At 42.3% G+C, this 16,865-nt stretch overlaps 1 protein-coding gene across 27 annotated transcripts in view; it reads left to right on the forward strand.

The window, feature by feature from the left end:
• Window positions 1-16,865, forward strand: part of FHIT (fragile histidine triad diadenosine triphosphatase) — a 1,710,176-nt gene that overhangs the window by 673,379 nt on the left and 1,019,932 nt on the right. Inside the window, exon 1 of one of the 27 annotated variants that reach the window (XM_069084209.1) lies at window positions 1,138-1,259. The exons of the other annotated variants lie outside the window; for them this stretch is intronic. The gene's annotated coding sequence lies outside the window, so the exon portion shown is untranslated. Of the gene's footprint in view, window positions 1-1,137; window positions 1,260-16,865 lie in introns of those variants that run through there. 27 annotated transcript variants of the gene reach the window in all.

A 16,865-nucleotide genomic window follows, 5' to 3' on the forward strand; every position in this document is an offset into this window, starting at 1 on the left:
TCTCTCTCCCTCTGTCTCTCTCTGTCTCTCTCTGTCTCTGTCTCTGTCTCTCTTCTCTCTCTCTGTCTCTCTGTCTGTCTCTGTCTCTCTCTGTCTCTCTCTTCCTTCCTCCCTCCCTCTCTTTCCTTGTCTTCTCTTCTTTTCTCTTGATTGAACATCAGCAGTTCCTTTGACTGAGTCTCCTATGGCCTGGTTTCCAGGTCCTTCACCATTTTGGTCACCCTCTTTGTACACTCTCCCCAAACTCAATCTCTGTCTCTGTCTTTGTCTTCTTCTATCCCTCCCTCACCCCCATATATGCCTGCATATATAATTATACACACAATAGATTTAAAATAAATACAATGTAGTTTGGGTAGGTCACACACTAACAGCCAGCAAGCAGGAGGGTAGGAAGGTTTCCTGTAAGACGTGGCTCTTGACCTGAACCTTGAAGGAAACTAGAGATTCTGACAGGTAGATGTAATGGGCAGGGGTATATTACAGGCAGAGGCAACAGCTCGTACAAAGTGAAATCATGGTGTGGCAACGTGGAGTGTGGTCGTACATAAGGAATAGTGAGAAGGCCAGTGTATCCACACCTCCATATACATGGAGGGGAACAATGTCCAATAAGTCCAGAAAAGCAGCTTTGGGAGAGGCTTTGAAGGGCTCTTGGAGCCAGAGAAGTGAATATTCTATCCTTGAAGACACAGGGAGCCATGGGAGTTTATTGATCCAAAGAGTGACATAATCAGACATGTGCGTTAGGAAGATCATTTTGACACCTGAGGGGTGGATAAATTGGGGATGGGGGAAATGAGGCAGGGACACCAGATGGGAGGCTCTCACAATAGACCAGGTGAGACGTGGTGAGGGCCTGAACTGGAGTGGAAAAGAGAGGATGGAAGCAAGAAATATGGAATGAAAATGAAAAGATATGGCAGCATAGACCATAACCTCCCTTCTTCACGAGGTGAGGGTTTGGGAGGGTCCCTGCAAACGGTTCAGGTCTCCCAAATCTCCAGATCAAAGTTCTTCCCTGCCCTCCCCAGACCAGAGGGAAGAAGGAAGGGGTCAGATTTCAGGTGATGCAGCCCAGTGGCCCCTCCCCTCTGGAGGAAGCTGTAAGGCATATGACCAGGTATTTCCTGACTCACTTTCCTGGCTGAGCTCCAGAGAGAGAACACTCCCTGCTAATCTTTCCCTGTGGTTCCTCCACGTGGGCAGTCCCCCGCCTGCTGCTGCCTGCCAGAGTCCCAGGTGACAGAGAACCCCAGGTGAGGCTTACTAGGAAGGAGAGGCCCCAGGCAGGGGACAGAACAGAGCAGGGAAAACCCGAGGATCCTGCCCTAGGTCCCTGGCTGGACTGGGCTGTGGCTGCCTGCAGGGCCACCCAAGGAGGATGGGGGGGGGGGGGCCTGCAGAGAGCATGCATCTCAGCCAGGAGCTGGCCCAGGAGGGAAGGAAGGCAGAGATCAGAAGGGAGCGAATGGGTCACTCCCAGGTTACAGGAGGTTTCTTGTCACTGAGCTCCGGGCAGAGAAATGCACCTGCCTGTGGGGAGCCTGTTGGGGATGGCATCTGTCTGCTCTGCCCCCAGTGAGAAAGGCAGCAGCCGTCAGCGGCCTTGGAGCTGGAGGGGTTCTGAGAGCTCAGAGAAGAGAGCAGGGAGATCTCGTGGAGGGCCCTGGTTCAGTGGTTGTTTTAATTGGCAGAGGAATAAGACCGACGTTGTTCTGTGACAGGAGAGAGAGAGAACAACAGGGGCCTTCTAGCTTTCCCACCTCGGTGAAGCACAGCCTCATTGACCCTTCTCAGCTCCAGCATCTTTTCCCTCTGTCCCACCAGAAGGGCCATAGAGCAATAGATTCGGAATTAGGAAGACCTGAGTTCGAATCCTGCCTTGGACACTGTGTGACCCTAGGCAAATCATTGAAAGTCAAATTAAATGAGGATAAGAACAGCACCCTACCTCACCAGGCTGTTTGGGGGATCAGATGGAACAATGCTGGTAACACACTTGGCAGACTTTCAAGTTCTATTTACATCTTATTTATTCCTAAGATGATCGTTGATATAAATATATCATATTCTACACTTCATATGTCATATATTATTATACAGGGTGTCCTGGACACCTAAGTCTGGACACATAGGAAATCTTATTAACTGTGCATATTTTCGACAAATGAAAGAAATGGAATTTTCAACAACATTTTATTTAATTAGCATAAATGAGATTTTATAGGAAGATGTTAGAGGACATGGGAGGCACATAGGAAATCTCATTAATTAAATTAATCTCATTAATATGGAAGTTAGTCCCCAATAGCTAATGAAAGCTTTTATTCCATATGAAATTGTCATGGCCAAAATTTGTGCTAATTAAATAAAATGTTCTTGAAAATTTCATTCCTTTCATTACTTGAAAATATGCACAGTTAATGAGATTTCCTTTGTGTACAGACTTTAGGGACACCCTGTGTATTGCATACAATGTATATGTTACATATTTATTATATATCTAATATAGGATTTTCTATGTTGCTCATATATTTAATATAGGATTTTATACATCGATTATAAAACATATAAATATATTTTCTACATTAAATGCCAGTATAAGTAGACTTTCTTTTGGTGTCAGTGGGACATTAGTGATGGCGTTAAAAGAGAAGGGGCAGATAGGGGAAGAACTCTCCAGAACTGCTAGTTACATGTGCTTAGAACAACGTCCGGCACGTAGTAGGCGCTTAATAAATGTTTATTGACTATTTATTGACATGCGGAGCGTGTCCATTGGCTGTCCTTCACATATCTCTTCTTCTTTCTTCTCCATATTCCCCTTGCTAGTTTTCAGCTCTTTTTAGAAGCTGTCCATTTTTTGGTACTTTGAGAGACCATTGATTCTAAAGGAAGAAAACTCGAGATCAGAGAACCATAAATTCGGAGATGGAGGGGGGCTTAGTGAGACCCCCTCATTTTACTGATTGCACAGTGGATGGAACATTGAACCTGGAGTCAGGAAGACTTAAGTTTACAATCCTCCCACATACAGTGACCAGCTGTATGACCCTGGGCAAGTCCCTTAACCTCTAACTGCCTTATCTGTGGGATAATAATAGCATCTACCTTCAGGGTTGTTATAAGGATTTAATGTGATTATCAGATTATCAAATGAGATTTTGCAAACCTTAAAGCTGTTTATAAATGCTTGCTATTATCATCATTAATGCTGAGGAGAATAATGAAAGCAGATTAAGGGCTATGTCACAGGACCATAAGAGGCCTTGGTTTTTGCCTTGATCATTTTCCCCTGACCTTCTATATTTTCATTTTGCATTTCCAGAGCCATCACCCAGTTCTCTTCTAGAATTTCATTCCACACTCATGTAATACACCATTACCTCTGAATCTATAACTTGCTCTGTTCCCTCCAAAGCCTCCCCTCTCTTCCATTCCCACCCACACAATTCACCGTTCTTTGGTCTATAAATTGACATTAATGTCATAGTCTCACACTCCTAACACGGCACGTGACCTGCACACTCCAGGTAGCTAAACCCGGGGCTGGCCTGCTCTCTTGTTGGCTCAGCTCAGCCGTCCCTGCTGGCTGAGCGCTTTTCACCAGCTCTCCTTCCTCAGCAGTAAAAGTCTTTCTGCACAATCCGTGACATCAAAAATAATAATACTAATAAATGCTATTGATGAAACTCTTCGCCTGGGTGAGAATTTTTCCCCCCCAATTGCAGAGTTGCTGATATATTATTCAGTGTTCTTAATAACCACGTTTGACTTCGGCATTATTCACTGAAGTTATTACAGTACCACAGGCCTTTTACTTCCAGAGGAAATCTGAACTACTAGACAAACTTTAAGTGGGTGACACACGAGAGAGCCTTGGGATTTTTTCACCTTTTTTTGGGTTCTGGGCCCCTTGGGCAGTATTAGGGACCCCTTCTTAGAATCATGTTTTTAAATGAATAAGATAAAGTACATAAGGTTACAAAGAAAATGGATAACACTAAGATACAGTTATGATTTTTTTAAGGTTTCACTAGACCCCAGGTTAAGAGGCAGCCCCAGATTAAAGAAACTCTATCTCCATCCGCTAGTGCCCGGCCTGCCAAATGACTTTGCATTTATCTCCTTTGCATATACATACATCTTATTCATGCTGTATTTGTGCTATATAAATATGCTTATGTATGTACATTTTTAATACATACTTTTGTAGAGAGGCAGCTGATGGTGCAGGGGATAGAGTGCTGGACCTAAAACAGGAAGACCTGAGTTCACATTTGGTCTCAGACACATAGTAGCCCTGTGACCCTAGGCAAGTCATCTCACCTTTGTTTGCTCCAGTTTACTCAACCGGAACATCGAAATAATAACAGTACCTACCTCCCAGGACTGTTTAGAAATAGGGTGGGGAGCCTGCGACCTTGAGGCCACGTGTGACCTTGGGTGCAGCCTTTTGACTGAATCCAAGTTGTACAAGAACAAGTTCTTTTATGAAGTTTGGGTTCAGTCAGAGGGCCAAGAGGGTCACATGGGGTCTCGAGGCCACAGCTTCGCCACCCCTGGAACTTCAGAAGATGAAATAATAACTGCGAAGCACTTAAAGTAGTGCCTAGCCCATAGTGGTGCCTAATAAGTCCATGTGGGTTCGTTGGTGGATCTTGGCCAAGTTTTAGACTGATAGAATTATTTTACCCTCTTAATGTTCACTTAATGCAGAACTTGAAATGTTTGTTTTTCTCATCAGTCTCATCTTTGGATGAGGTCCTGACTTATTCTTGTTTATTTAATGTCCCCAAACGACTGAGTGGGTGATGTATGAAGTAAAAGTACTGGGCGGCAATCTCGTCTTCCCTTCACTCACTAAGACATCTCCAGGACAGCTCCAGTGGCGGGCGGCACTGGTGTGTTTATTGTCATCTTGTTCTCATCCTCATGGTTTTCAATGGGGTAGAAACAGTCACAGGACACGTTACTGCCCTGCTGTCATCCTTTTGAATGTCATGCTTTATGGACTATTTTTAGACAGATGGACTAACTATGTTTTGTTCTACTATTCACATTATTGTTGTTGTCATTGCTGTTATTTTGTGTGTTGTTACTGAGTTGACCCTTGGCTTTGCAGACACTCTCGTTCTGGGTCTTCTTCTCCCTATCACTCTGCTCATAATTATTCTTGTGACCAGTGGTCACAGATTTCCAAAATGACTGCCTGAGTTTGAGTTGGAATGGAGCTGTGTGGAAGCGGTGCCCGTGGCCCTCACGGCCTTTGCTCAGCTCTGTAACCCTCCTGAATGGGACCTTGTTAGGTGACTGCTAGAGGCTCTGAGCCTTTCCCCGTTGAGAGGAGGAAAAGCCGTGAGTGGGACTGCTGTTCTTTGAAGTCATACATTCCAAACTGGCTTTTCCATAGGGTAGACTCTTGAAATAGGATCCTATTTGAGCTGTTTCCTGGAACATTACCTTGTTTTCTGTCAATACCCTGCTCAATTGGGGCCCAAGATGGACATTGCTGTAATAGGAAAGTTGTGCTTTGACTTGAGCTACGGTTATTAATCAGAACGCTCTCAAGGATGAATGCAGCAGGGGCAGCCAAGTGGCATAGTGAATAGAGCACCAGCCCTGGAGGACCTGAGTTCAAATTTGACCTCAGACACTTAACATTAACTGTGTGACCTTGGGCAAGTCACTTAATCCCGATTGCCCTTCCTTCCCCCCTCCAAAAAGACAAAAAAAAAAATATGGATGAAGTGATGTGTGTAGGGGTGGGGCCTGGACCTGTGAATTCACCAAGACAGAGAACTCTCAGTCTATAGAGTGTTGGACTTGGAGCCAGGAAGATAGGAAGACCCGAATTCCAGTCCAGCTTCAGACACTAATCTGCCTGTGTGATCCTGGGCATGTAACTGAACCTCTCTGTGCCCGAGTTTCCTCATCTATAAGAATAACAGTCCCTAACACCTAGGGTTGTCGTAAGGACATTCTATAATGTTCTGAAAGTGCTTTGGAAACCTTAGAATACTCTGTAAATGCTACATAAAAGCTCCTTCTGCTAGTGTCAGTGAGGACATTCTCAGCTACTGCAATTTCAGTTAGAAGTTAATGGAAATAAAGGATGTTTTGGTTTAAATCTAGCTGTGGACACTTAGCCAAGTCACTTACTCTCTGTCTGCCTCAGTTTCCTCATCTGTGAAATGGGGAGAATAACAGCGCCTGCCTCCCAGGGTTATTGTGTTGATCACAAGATCATGTCTGTAAGGTGCTTGGCACAGCGCCTGGCATGTACTAGACCCCGTGTAAACGTTGGCTGGTGTTAAAATTGCTATTGTGTGTAAGCTTGTCCCATTCAGACACATGTGTCCTCAGCTGAAGAGCCCACGTTGTAGGAGAAGTCACTGGATGTCCAGTCTCGAGAGTGTCATTGAGCAAGGCCTCCAGTCTCCCCGAATGAAAGATTTCTCTCCAAGAATGTGCATTTCTGACTTTTTAATTATTAATCTACATGTTCTTCATGCCCTGTCCTGCAACACAGAATGTGGAGATGGGATAGAAAGGAAATTTAGAGGGGCCAAGAACCCCCCAAAGTGGCTCCTATAAAAGGAAGCTGAGGGTGAGCACCGGCCCTCCTCTTGGCAGGGGAAGAGGGGAGGATGTTTGGCTCTGTTTGTTACCACAAAACAGTCCTTGGGTAGAGTTTGGAGATATTTTCATCCTGTTTCAATTGTTGTTTTTACCCATAGCCACACCCACAAGTGGCTAAGTGATATAATTGATAGAAGACTGATGTGTACACACACACACACACACACTCACATGTATTGCTCTATTGTTCTTTACGTGTAAAAATATCTGAGTATCTCCCTCTCTCCCCCCCTCCTCTCTTCCTCTCTCTTTCTCTCTCTGTCTCTCTCCATCTCTCTCCATCTCTCTCCCTCTCTCTCTGTCCCTCTCTCTATCTCTCTGTCCACCTAACTTTGATAAACATGTAACTGAAGACTCAAACTTGTAGAGGAATCCATTAGGCCAGTGGTTCCCACTTCCAGGTCATCACGGATTACTGGTGCATTATGGCACCACCATTTTCTAGGGCAGAGTCAAAGGTTTCTCCAATTTTGCTCACATTTCTACTTCCGTAAGCTTTAATTAAAGGGTCATGGACCCACTTCTCTCGTAATCTAGTGGGGATTCCAGGTGTTGTGGGGTCAATGGGGGTAGTGGTAGGACCAGGCTAGTTTATAAGGTGACAGGGAATGGTGTGTGTGTGTGTGTGTGTGTGTGTGCATGCATGTGTGTGTGCGCATGTGTGTGCAGACACTACTATTCTGTTACCCACAGTAGCCAAAGAAAGAGAAAATCAAGCCACAATCTCTTCTCTGACCTTCATTTTTATTTGAATGGCATCAGCACAGTCAAGTTGAGGGGGCTGGAGATAATGACCTGATCTTCCCCTTTTTATCTCCGTTTCCAGTAGAAGGAATCCCTCAGCTGACCCGGAGTCTGCTCACTAAGCCCCATTGCAGTGGACCTCACCGTGCTAGATGCGTTTTATAGAGTCTGAGCTGCCGGCCCCCTGAGACCAAGCGTCATTTTCCAGTCTCCATCTCCTCGGGCCCAGACGGGATGGTGCTCATTATTTGGAATGTGCTGAGCAGGGAGGGCTTGAACTTAGTTCTTGTGTCTCCAGTATACAGCAAGTGCTTAGCGTACAGGAAGGGTTTTATAACCTTTGTTAGTATTTGATGTTGACAAATTAAATCAATTAAATATGGCAAGGATGAAACTAGGGATAAAAAAAAGCAGCTAGTTTTGGGTACTATTTAATTACCCTGCATTTATAAATGCCTTCTGTGTGCCCTGGTGTATTTGTATAATGAATTTTATCCTACTAGGGAGTAAATTATGTTTTCTAGGCAACAAATGATATATGATGTCTAGATACACACTTTTATTTGTGTCTGAGGTAGAGTAGTAGATAGCAGTATGTGTGGAAGACCTGCCTCAGATCATTACTAGATGTGTGACCCTGGACAAGTCACTTATCTTCTCTTAGACTCAGTTTCCTCCTCTGTGAAATGGGGATAGGGATAGTACCTGCCTCCCAGGTTTGTTTTCAGGGTTAGATGAGGTAACATATGTGAATCAGTCTGCAACCTATAAAACATTATACCGATACCCTTTGTCGATGTTGTTATTTGGTGGTGGCTAATTCTTCGTTTCCCCAAATGGACTTTTCCTGGCAAAGATACTGGAGCGGTTTGGCATTTTCTTCTCTAGTGGATAAAGGCAAACAGGTGAAGTGACTTGACCAGAGTCATACAGCTAGTATGTGTATGAGGCTGCATTTGAACTCAGGTCTTCCTGATTCTAGGACCAATTCTCTATCTAGTGAACCACTGGGCTGCTCCATATAAATGCTACTCAGCTGTAACTGTTTTTATTATTAATCATCTCTACAGAGGCAGTATAGCCCAGTGGATAGAGTGCTGCATTGTTCTTGGAATAAAGGCATCAGACATTTATGTGCTTTGTGACCCTGGGCCAGTCACTTAACTAACTCTCAGAACTATAGTTTTCTCGTCTGTAGAACAAGGACAATAGTAACGCCGAGCTCACAGGCTTGTCATGAAGATCAAATGACAGAATTAGGTGAAACGCTTTCTAAGCTTTGAAGCATTGTGTAAATAGGAGCTATTGTTATTACGGCCTCTCTACATCCATATTCTTATTATATATACATGAGCTTAGGGACAGAGCTGTGTGACCCTGGGCAAGTCCCTGAAGCATTCTGAGCTGCATTTCTCTCATCTCTAAAATTTTATAAAAATACCAGTGGGCTTAGGTAACGGTGATGTGCTGAGTCAGCGAGATCACACAGGTAATGTTTGTAAACATTGTAGGTACGTCAGCTGTCATGTGACACATGCACATTATTATACACGCATGTGTGCACATGTCACATGTGTGTACACGCATGTGTATGTATTGTCCTACCTACTTATACACAGATACAAGTGTTATTTGGGGTTTTTTGGAGAATTTCATTGTTATCAGCACATCAGTCAACAAGGCATAGTATAACCATATGTGTATATACTTATAGTCTTATGTCTATGTGCACATGTATCCGTACATATATGGTATATATACACACATATCTAGGTCAGTAATGTGTACTAGAACATGTGCATATGCACTTGTTCCCTCCAGTCCTATGTTTTGAAGCTACTTACATATGAGCATCTGGTGGTGTAGTGAATAGAGCATTAGACCTGGAATCAGGGAGATCCAAGGTAAAATGCAGTCCTCAGATACTTGCTAGCCTTGTGACCCTGGACCAGTCACTTAGCCTCTCTCTGCTTCAGCTTCCTCATGTATAAAATGAGGATAAGAATTGTACCTACCTCTCATGGTTGCTGTAAGGATAAAAAGAGATAATATTTATAAAGTGCTTTGCAAATCTTTAAGTGTTTAATATAAATGTTAGCTATTACTACTACAATTACCACATGGTTATCCTGCCCCTCCCCCGCATGAGACTACATAATATTAGCACCTGGCATCCATAGTTAAAGGAAAATAACAAAAAGATATATATTCATTTAATATCTAAAGTTAGTAGGAAAGCTCCATTAAGAGTGTGCGTGAGAAGACAAGACTGCCTTGAGCTTGGGGGTCAATCAGGCTGTATAGACATCCTTCCCACGGGTTAGTGGGAAATGAATAAGAGAGAGTTTATTTACCCTTCATGAATGCATGCATGGCTAAAATATTAAATAAATGAATTAAAAAAAACCTTAAGAACCCCCAACAATATCAAACTAACCACTTGCAGGGCAGCCTCAGATGAAGCTGACATTCCCTAGCCCATTGTTCTCTCAAGTGAGGGAGAGTGGATGAGGGACTGAGTGGAAACATCAGTAAAGAGATGGTAAAACCCTTTTAAATGAAAAACTTCTGGAAAAAAAGCACATTTAACACAACTGAAGTCAAGAGGGTAAAACTCAACAGCAACAACAACTTGAGAAAATTTCATCGGGGAAAATTTAGATGTAACCAGGAGTGCCTTCCCGGCAACAACATTTTGCGATAAATGAGCCTTTCTTTCTCTTTGTGACAACAGCATGTTCCATCTAAGCCATTCAAAGCGTTCTCTAAAAACCAGGTTAATAGTTTCCCGCTTTGGGTTGGATTTGATGGTAATGAAGGCCCTGTGAAAAATGTTAATAGTCTCTTTATTCCTTCACCCCCCCATTTTCATGCCCTATACATTTTGAAAATTAATACCACGGTGGATTTTCTGAATTTGCTAATTAGTAAGAAGGTTGACATTTACTAATATAAAACTATGAATAAACCCACTAATTTAAAAATTATGTCACAATCAGAATGTTCCCATGGAAGCTAGAAGACCAGTTGAAAAATGTAGTCTTTAGTTATTTATTAATAAGGCTATTAGTCAGAGGATTAATATGTAACATGTTTTTTAAATGTTAGACTTTTTCTTATAATTCACGATCATAATTCAATTGTGATTTAATTGTCCATTGTCATAATCATTAATATTTTAATATAATGAGGCAAGGTTAGCTGTTGATTTCTTTCTAATCTGATGTTCTCTGGCTGAGGGTGGGGGAGGCCAGCCTCATAAGGTGTTCTCAGGTACTTACCATCTAGCAAAGGCAAATCCCTACAATGGCTGCCTAAGCCAAGTAAGAATTTTCCAGTGTATTCCCATGTTTTTATGAATCCACACAGACAAGGTATCCCTACAGATCTTTGTAATTTATAGTCTTAGCCAGTTGCCAGGAGCTCTGAGAGGTTGAGTCACATAGCCAGGAAGTGTCTGAGGTAGAATTTAAACCCAGACCTTCCTCCCTAAAAGGACAGAGGGTGGAATGAAGTAATCTCTGAAAAACCCTTTGAAATCTCAACAGGGTTTCATAGATGCATTATTTTTGATAGTTTTAATTACCATTGTTGTTATTATAAAAAAAAAACAGCTGGAATCATCGCTCTTAAGGCTGTCCCCATTTGTTCCATAGAGAATCATATCTAACGTGATGCTTTGCCTATAAAAAACAAAAAAACAAAAGACTGTTTTAACTAACTGAGAAGTACACAGGACATTCCTTTGCAGGGATATGATAGTAAAGGTTTAGTAATATTAACATTTTATCCATCACTTTCTTAAGTCTAGACAATCAGCAACACAATCAATCAAGGCCTGATTTGTGACCTTTATAGATTTCCAAGGAATGAATGCTTACACTGAAAATTTAGGTTCTGGCCAGTTTGTAAGGGCCAGATTCAGCTGTTTACTTACCCCTAGTAAACAATTCAAGAAGCATTTATCAACCACTTACTATCTACAAGACTCCAATTACAAAGACAAAAAAAAAGCATGTAAACAGAAATGAAAAAGTCTTTGCCCTCAGGGAGCTTATAGTCCTATCACTTATGATGTTATGTTCTGTTTGGAAGCCCGGGAGCACCCTTGTCCAACTGCCTGCTTCAGAAGGCTAAGGCTTATATGGGCAAAAGTTAAACTGAATGCATTTTAATGAATCCTATTATTTCTCTTTGGGATATTGTTACACTAAGGGATGGTCAACAAGGCTTTTGATAGCTCAGCCTTTTGACTTTTCAAAGCCTCTTTTTTTTTCCTTTTTTAGTGAATGCCTTTGATTCTTCCAACCTTCTAAACCCATGTTTCAGAGTTATAGTTTTGTGGAGGGCTTGGCACTTGCAGGGAATTTGATTTTTAAGTATGAGATTTCCTTTTTGAGTTAAAATTACTTGGAAATTCTGGTCCTTGATGAGCTCACTTCAGTTCTCCAGGAATCAGAATCCATTTAGAGACATTAATTTGACACTTAATAATTAGTGATGGCTTGTGAGCCTCCCAGTTGCTGTGTTTTGTTGCCCAGAGAGCACCCCACGAAGCCCAGGCAGCAGAAGAGACTCTTTGCAGTTACGAGGACTTTGAGAAGAGCTGGTTCTCAAGGCGTCTCGGTCTTTCATTTCACTTGCATAGCAGACCCAAATGGGATGTGTTTTAGTGGAGGCAAGTAGGAAATTGTACGAGTTACTTTAGCTATCCATTCTACAACAAGAAAACTCGTACTTCATCTTTAGGGGCTGCTAGAAATCCCCAGCTCTTTCCTCCAAAGGAAAAGGTTAGGGAGATTGGTGACCTCTTCTGGCAGTAATTATATAGTAGAGAATTAGGCCCTGTGCCATCTCAAGCATTGTTCCTTGTTTTGTCCTTTCTGCCTCTATCTCCCTCCAAAGACCTAATTATAGGACTTGAATGGGAGGGGGGGAGGGTCCTCTCTTTTTCTTTTAAGCAAAAGTTGTTGGTTTGGGTTTTGTTTTTGTTTTGTGTTTTGAGATGGGAGTGGCTTCAGTCCTTTCTCAGAGTTTACAAAAGCATCTACCAAAAACATGATTTCTTTTTTTAATAAGCACCAATTAAAACCATCTTATTGCCCCAGTTTTTGAAATGTTGCTTAACTAATTGGTACAGATGGGAACCCTTCTTACAAGTGGCACAGTTAAAATATTTGGCCTCTAAACAACACTTTCAGAAAAAAAAATTGTCTTCTTTTAATATTGAAAGATAAATTACTCTCCCTGAATGAAAATCTACATGGTATGTTTAGCAGATTTGCAGGTGACTCAAAGTTAGGAGGGGCAGCTAACACATTATAGGAGATAGTTAGGATTTTTAAAAGGATCTTGACAGGCGAGAACATTGGGATGAATCAAATAAGATGAAATTTAATCAAGATAAATGGAAGGTCTTACATGAGTTCTGATAATTGACTTGGCAAGTAGAAGATGGGTGAAGCATCATTAGCCGTTCATTTGAAAAAAAGATGTGGGGGTTTAGTGGACAGCAAGTTCCATATAATCAAGTAATATGGTAAATAGAAAAAAAATCAATGTATCTTGGACCACATTAAGAATATGCTTCACTTCCAGGAACAAAGAGATGATAGTCACATTGTTCAGAGCAGGTCTGGTGTATTGTATTCAGTTCAGGGCACTAAATTTTAGAAACACTGATAAGCTGGTAGAAACTGGCAATCCTTGGAATATGAGAATCAGTTGAACAAGGGACATTTAGCCTGGAGAAGGCTGGGGGCAACAGAGGGGGTGCTTTCATAGCCAAGTTCAAGTTTTTTTGTTTTTTGCTTTTTGGAGGGCAATTGGGGTTAAGTGACTTGCCCAAGGTCACACGGTTAGTTTGTGTGTGGGTGTGTATGTGTGGGTGGGGGTGTGTGTGTGGGGGGGGTGTGTTAAGTGACTGAGGCCGCATCTGAACCCAGGTCCTCCTGACTCCAGGGCTGGTACTCTATTCACTGCGCCACCTAGCCACCCCATGTTCAAGTTTTTGAAGGGGTTTCCTTTTAGAATTAGAGGGATGAGAATTGTTCAATTTGGCCCAAAGCAGCAGAACCAGGTACAATGAGGAGAAGCTACAAAGAAGAAAATTTGGGCTTGATGTTAGGAAAACAAAAACCCAAAACCCTTCCTAACAATTCTAGCTTCCTGAAAGTGGGATGGCCTCCCTTGGGGATCAGTGGGTTCCTCCTGTGTCTTCACAGGTGGGTGTCTTCAAGCAGATGGTCAGTGAACACTTGGTTGGAATGTTAGAATTTAATTTTTTTATAACTTGGTTGGAACGGATGGTTACTGAGATCCTTCTCAATTCTAAAAGTGTATAGTTCATTAGATTGTAAACTCCTTGAGGGCAGTGATTGCCTTTTGCCTTTTTTTTTTTTTTATTCCCAGCATGAAGCACAGTGACTGGCACATAGCAGCTGATTAATAAATGTTTATTGATTGATTGATTGATCTAGGATCCTGAACATTTTTCTTACAACCTCCACAGAAGTCCTTAGGTAATACCTACGCATATGGACCTTTTACATTGGGATGCATTTTGTCTCTCACTTGGGAGAGCAATGCTCTTCACAAATTCCTGTGAAAATGAAGTTTATTGCCTTATGACTTCTGAATTTGCACTTTCCATTTTCTTTGTTTCTGTGTTCAGACATATAGAACTGATGGAGAAAGTCACAAAACCACGTTTACAGAGTGTGCAAGTAATCCATGCTAGTTACCCTCTGTTGAGCTTAACTGTTGAATACAAGGAGTGGAATTGCTAATCCAGGAAACATTTACTAGATACCTACTGTATGCAAGGCATTCTAAAAGGTGTTGAAATGAAACGAACCCCCAAAATGAAACCCCAAAAATCAAGTAATTGCTCTCTCAAGAAGCTTACATTCTTGAGGAGTTTTTCTTTGACCTTCTGGTGTTTGTGACCTTGACATCTTCTGGTTTTCTTTTTACCTATTTGACTTTGTCTTCTTTACTCTCTCCTTCACGGGCCTCAGGGGTCAGTTCTTTGGCCCTTGGCAATCTCACTCCCTCCCACATTTTCAGCAATCACCTGTATGTAAATCCTTTACTAATCTAGGACTTTACCTTGACCTCAGTCTCAAACTTCTAACTGCCTCCTGAGCTCCTAATCCTTCAGCCTTTTAACATTTATCTAGAGACATCTGTTTATTAGGTACTGTGTTAAATTCTGGGGCAACAAAGGTAAAAAGGAAATCCAGCTGATCTGAAATATGTGCATATTCACAAAGTAAAGAAATGAAATCATTTTAAAGTGAATTTTTTTGCAAAATTTATTAAAGATTCACCATACTGGGTAGGCTCTTAAGGAGCCTGAGCATTTGTGATACCTGTATTGACAAATGGGCCAGAGCAATCTGACACAGACTGAGTCTGAGCTAGCTTGAATCTGAGCCTGGAGTGATTTTGTGGTAGAATCAGGAAGGGTTTCCTGAAGGAGGTGACATTTGAGCTGACTCATGAAGAGAGAGAGGGTCCCAAAAGGCAAAGGTGAATATGGAGAAAATTTCAGGTGTGGGAGATGGCCCAGACAAAACCATGGAATGTTGCAGAGAGAGAACAGCAAAAGACCAGTTTGGGTAGAGAATAGATTTTGCGATGGGGAGTAATGTGCAACTGGCCTTGAAATCCAAGTGGGGCCAGAGGTGTGCTGATAGGTGTCTAACAAGTGGGTTCTCCAGAAGAGGGGAAGTGTATGCACACACATTTTTAAGTTTAATCTGCACTACTAGCATCTTCTTAAGTCTAAATAGTCAACAAAACAATAAATCCAGCCTTGTTGTATAATGGTCGCTGATTTCTGAGTAAATGCTTACTCTGAAAATTTAACAATCAGCCTGCGAGCCAGTCCTAGCATACCCCTGCTGGCGCTTCCTATGTGTCATACCAACACAAAAAATGACCCTATTGTTGTCCTAAAACAGATTCTTCTCTGACACTGTTGTTGGTGGCATTTCCATTCTCAGAGACTCGATGCTTCCCTTTCCCATTCCTGATCTCTACTCTCCAGGACCTTTGGATTGATCTGACTTCTAAACCGTCTCTCATATTCATCTCTATCTGTAGCCATTGTTATTGGCGATTGTTACCATCTTGCCTGTACGACCTTAGCGACTTCTTCACTCACCTCCTTGCCCAGGAGACCCTGCCTCCCTACATATCTTATCACTCCCTGCCAGGGCATCTTCATCCTGCAGCTCCCTCCCTGGCGTTTGGGAGGCTCAAATGAGAGAATGTCTACAAAACACTTTGCATCCTATGCAGCGATCCGTAAATGCCACCAATCCTCAGGGGAGAGCAGAGAGGAAGCGAGTAGAATGCCCTTTGGAACAATGGAGGTTGGAGGGGGACTTATCACCAAGAGTCACAGGATTCTAAAGGGCAGTATTGTATAGCATATGATGGCAGAAGCAGACTTGGAGTGGGGCCACGCCATTGTAGGGGTGATGGGAGTAGAAGGTATGGTCATGAGGAGGTAGTTAGGCCATAGTATTATAAAGAATCATAGTGTCCACAGAAATATCCAAACTCTTCTCTTCTGAGTGCCAACACTATCATCATCATCATCATCATCATGACTAATATGTATTTAATACTTATCAAGTTCCAGGTACTGTGTTAGGCCCTGGAGATACATTTACAAAGATTGAAACCCTCTATTTCCAAAGGATTAACATTCTACTTGGAGACACAGGAGCATAGATAAAGTGAAAGAATTCAAACCACCTTGGGACACAGGATGTCCCAAAAGTCTTAAAGCAGTTTTAAGCTTCAATAGTTATTAAGCTTACTAAAACTTAATTAAATAGCTTAATTAAATAGCTATCAAAGTTAAGAGCTGCTCTCAGACTTCTAGGTCACTCACCCTATACAGAGTAGTTAAATACGAGGTCATTTCCAAGGGAGGACACTAGTAGTTGGGGGGAAGATCAGAAAAAGCTTCAGTCAGTCAGCAAGCATTTACTAAGCACTAACTATATGTCAAACAGGGCAGCTAGGTGGGGCTGGGCCTGGAGTCAGGAAGGCCAGAGTTCAAATGTGCCTTCAAACACTTACCAGCTGTGTGACCCTAGGCAAGTCACTGTTTGCCTCAGTTCCCCATCTGTTAAAAATGAGCTGGAAAAGGAAGTAGCAAACCACTCCAGTATCTCTTCCAAGAAAACCCCAAATGGGGTCACGAAGAGTCGGGCATGACTGAATACCAGTAACATATGTCAAACACTGTTTTTTAGAGCTAAGGATGCAAACAAAGAAAGGCGAAAACACAGTCCTTGCCCTCAAGGACCTTACATTTTAATGGTGGTGACAAGATGAAAATTACTCAGAGGAGATGGAAGAAGACATATGCACGGAATGCATTAGCGGCTGGAAGGTCCTAGGAAAGTCCTTCTGCAGAAGATGGGATTAGAACTGAATCTTCAAGGAAGCCAGAA

Source organism: Petaurus breviceps, unplaced genomic scaffold, assembly GCF_028583685.1.
Source record: "Petaurus breviceps papuanus isolate PSGF00001 unplaced genomic scaffold, PetGlider_PUasm1.0 174, whole genome shotgun sequence".
NCBI lineage: Eukaryota > Metazoa > Chordata > Mammalia > Diprotodontia > Petauridae > Petaurus > Petaurus breviceps.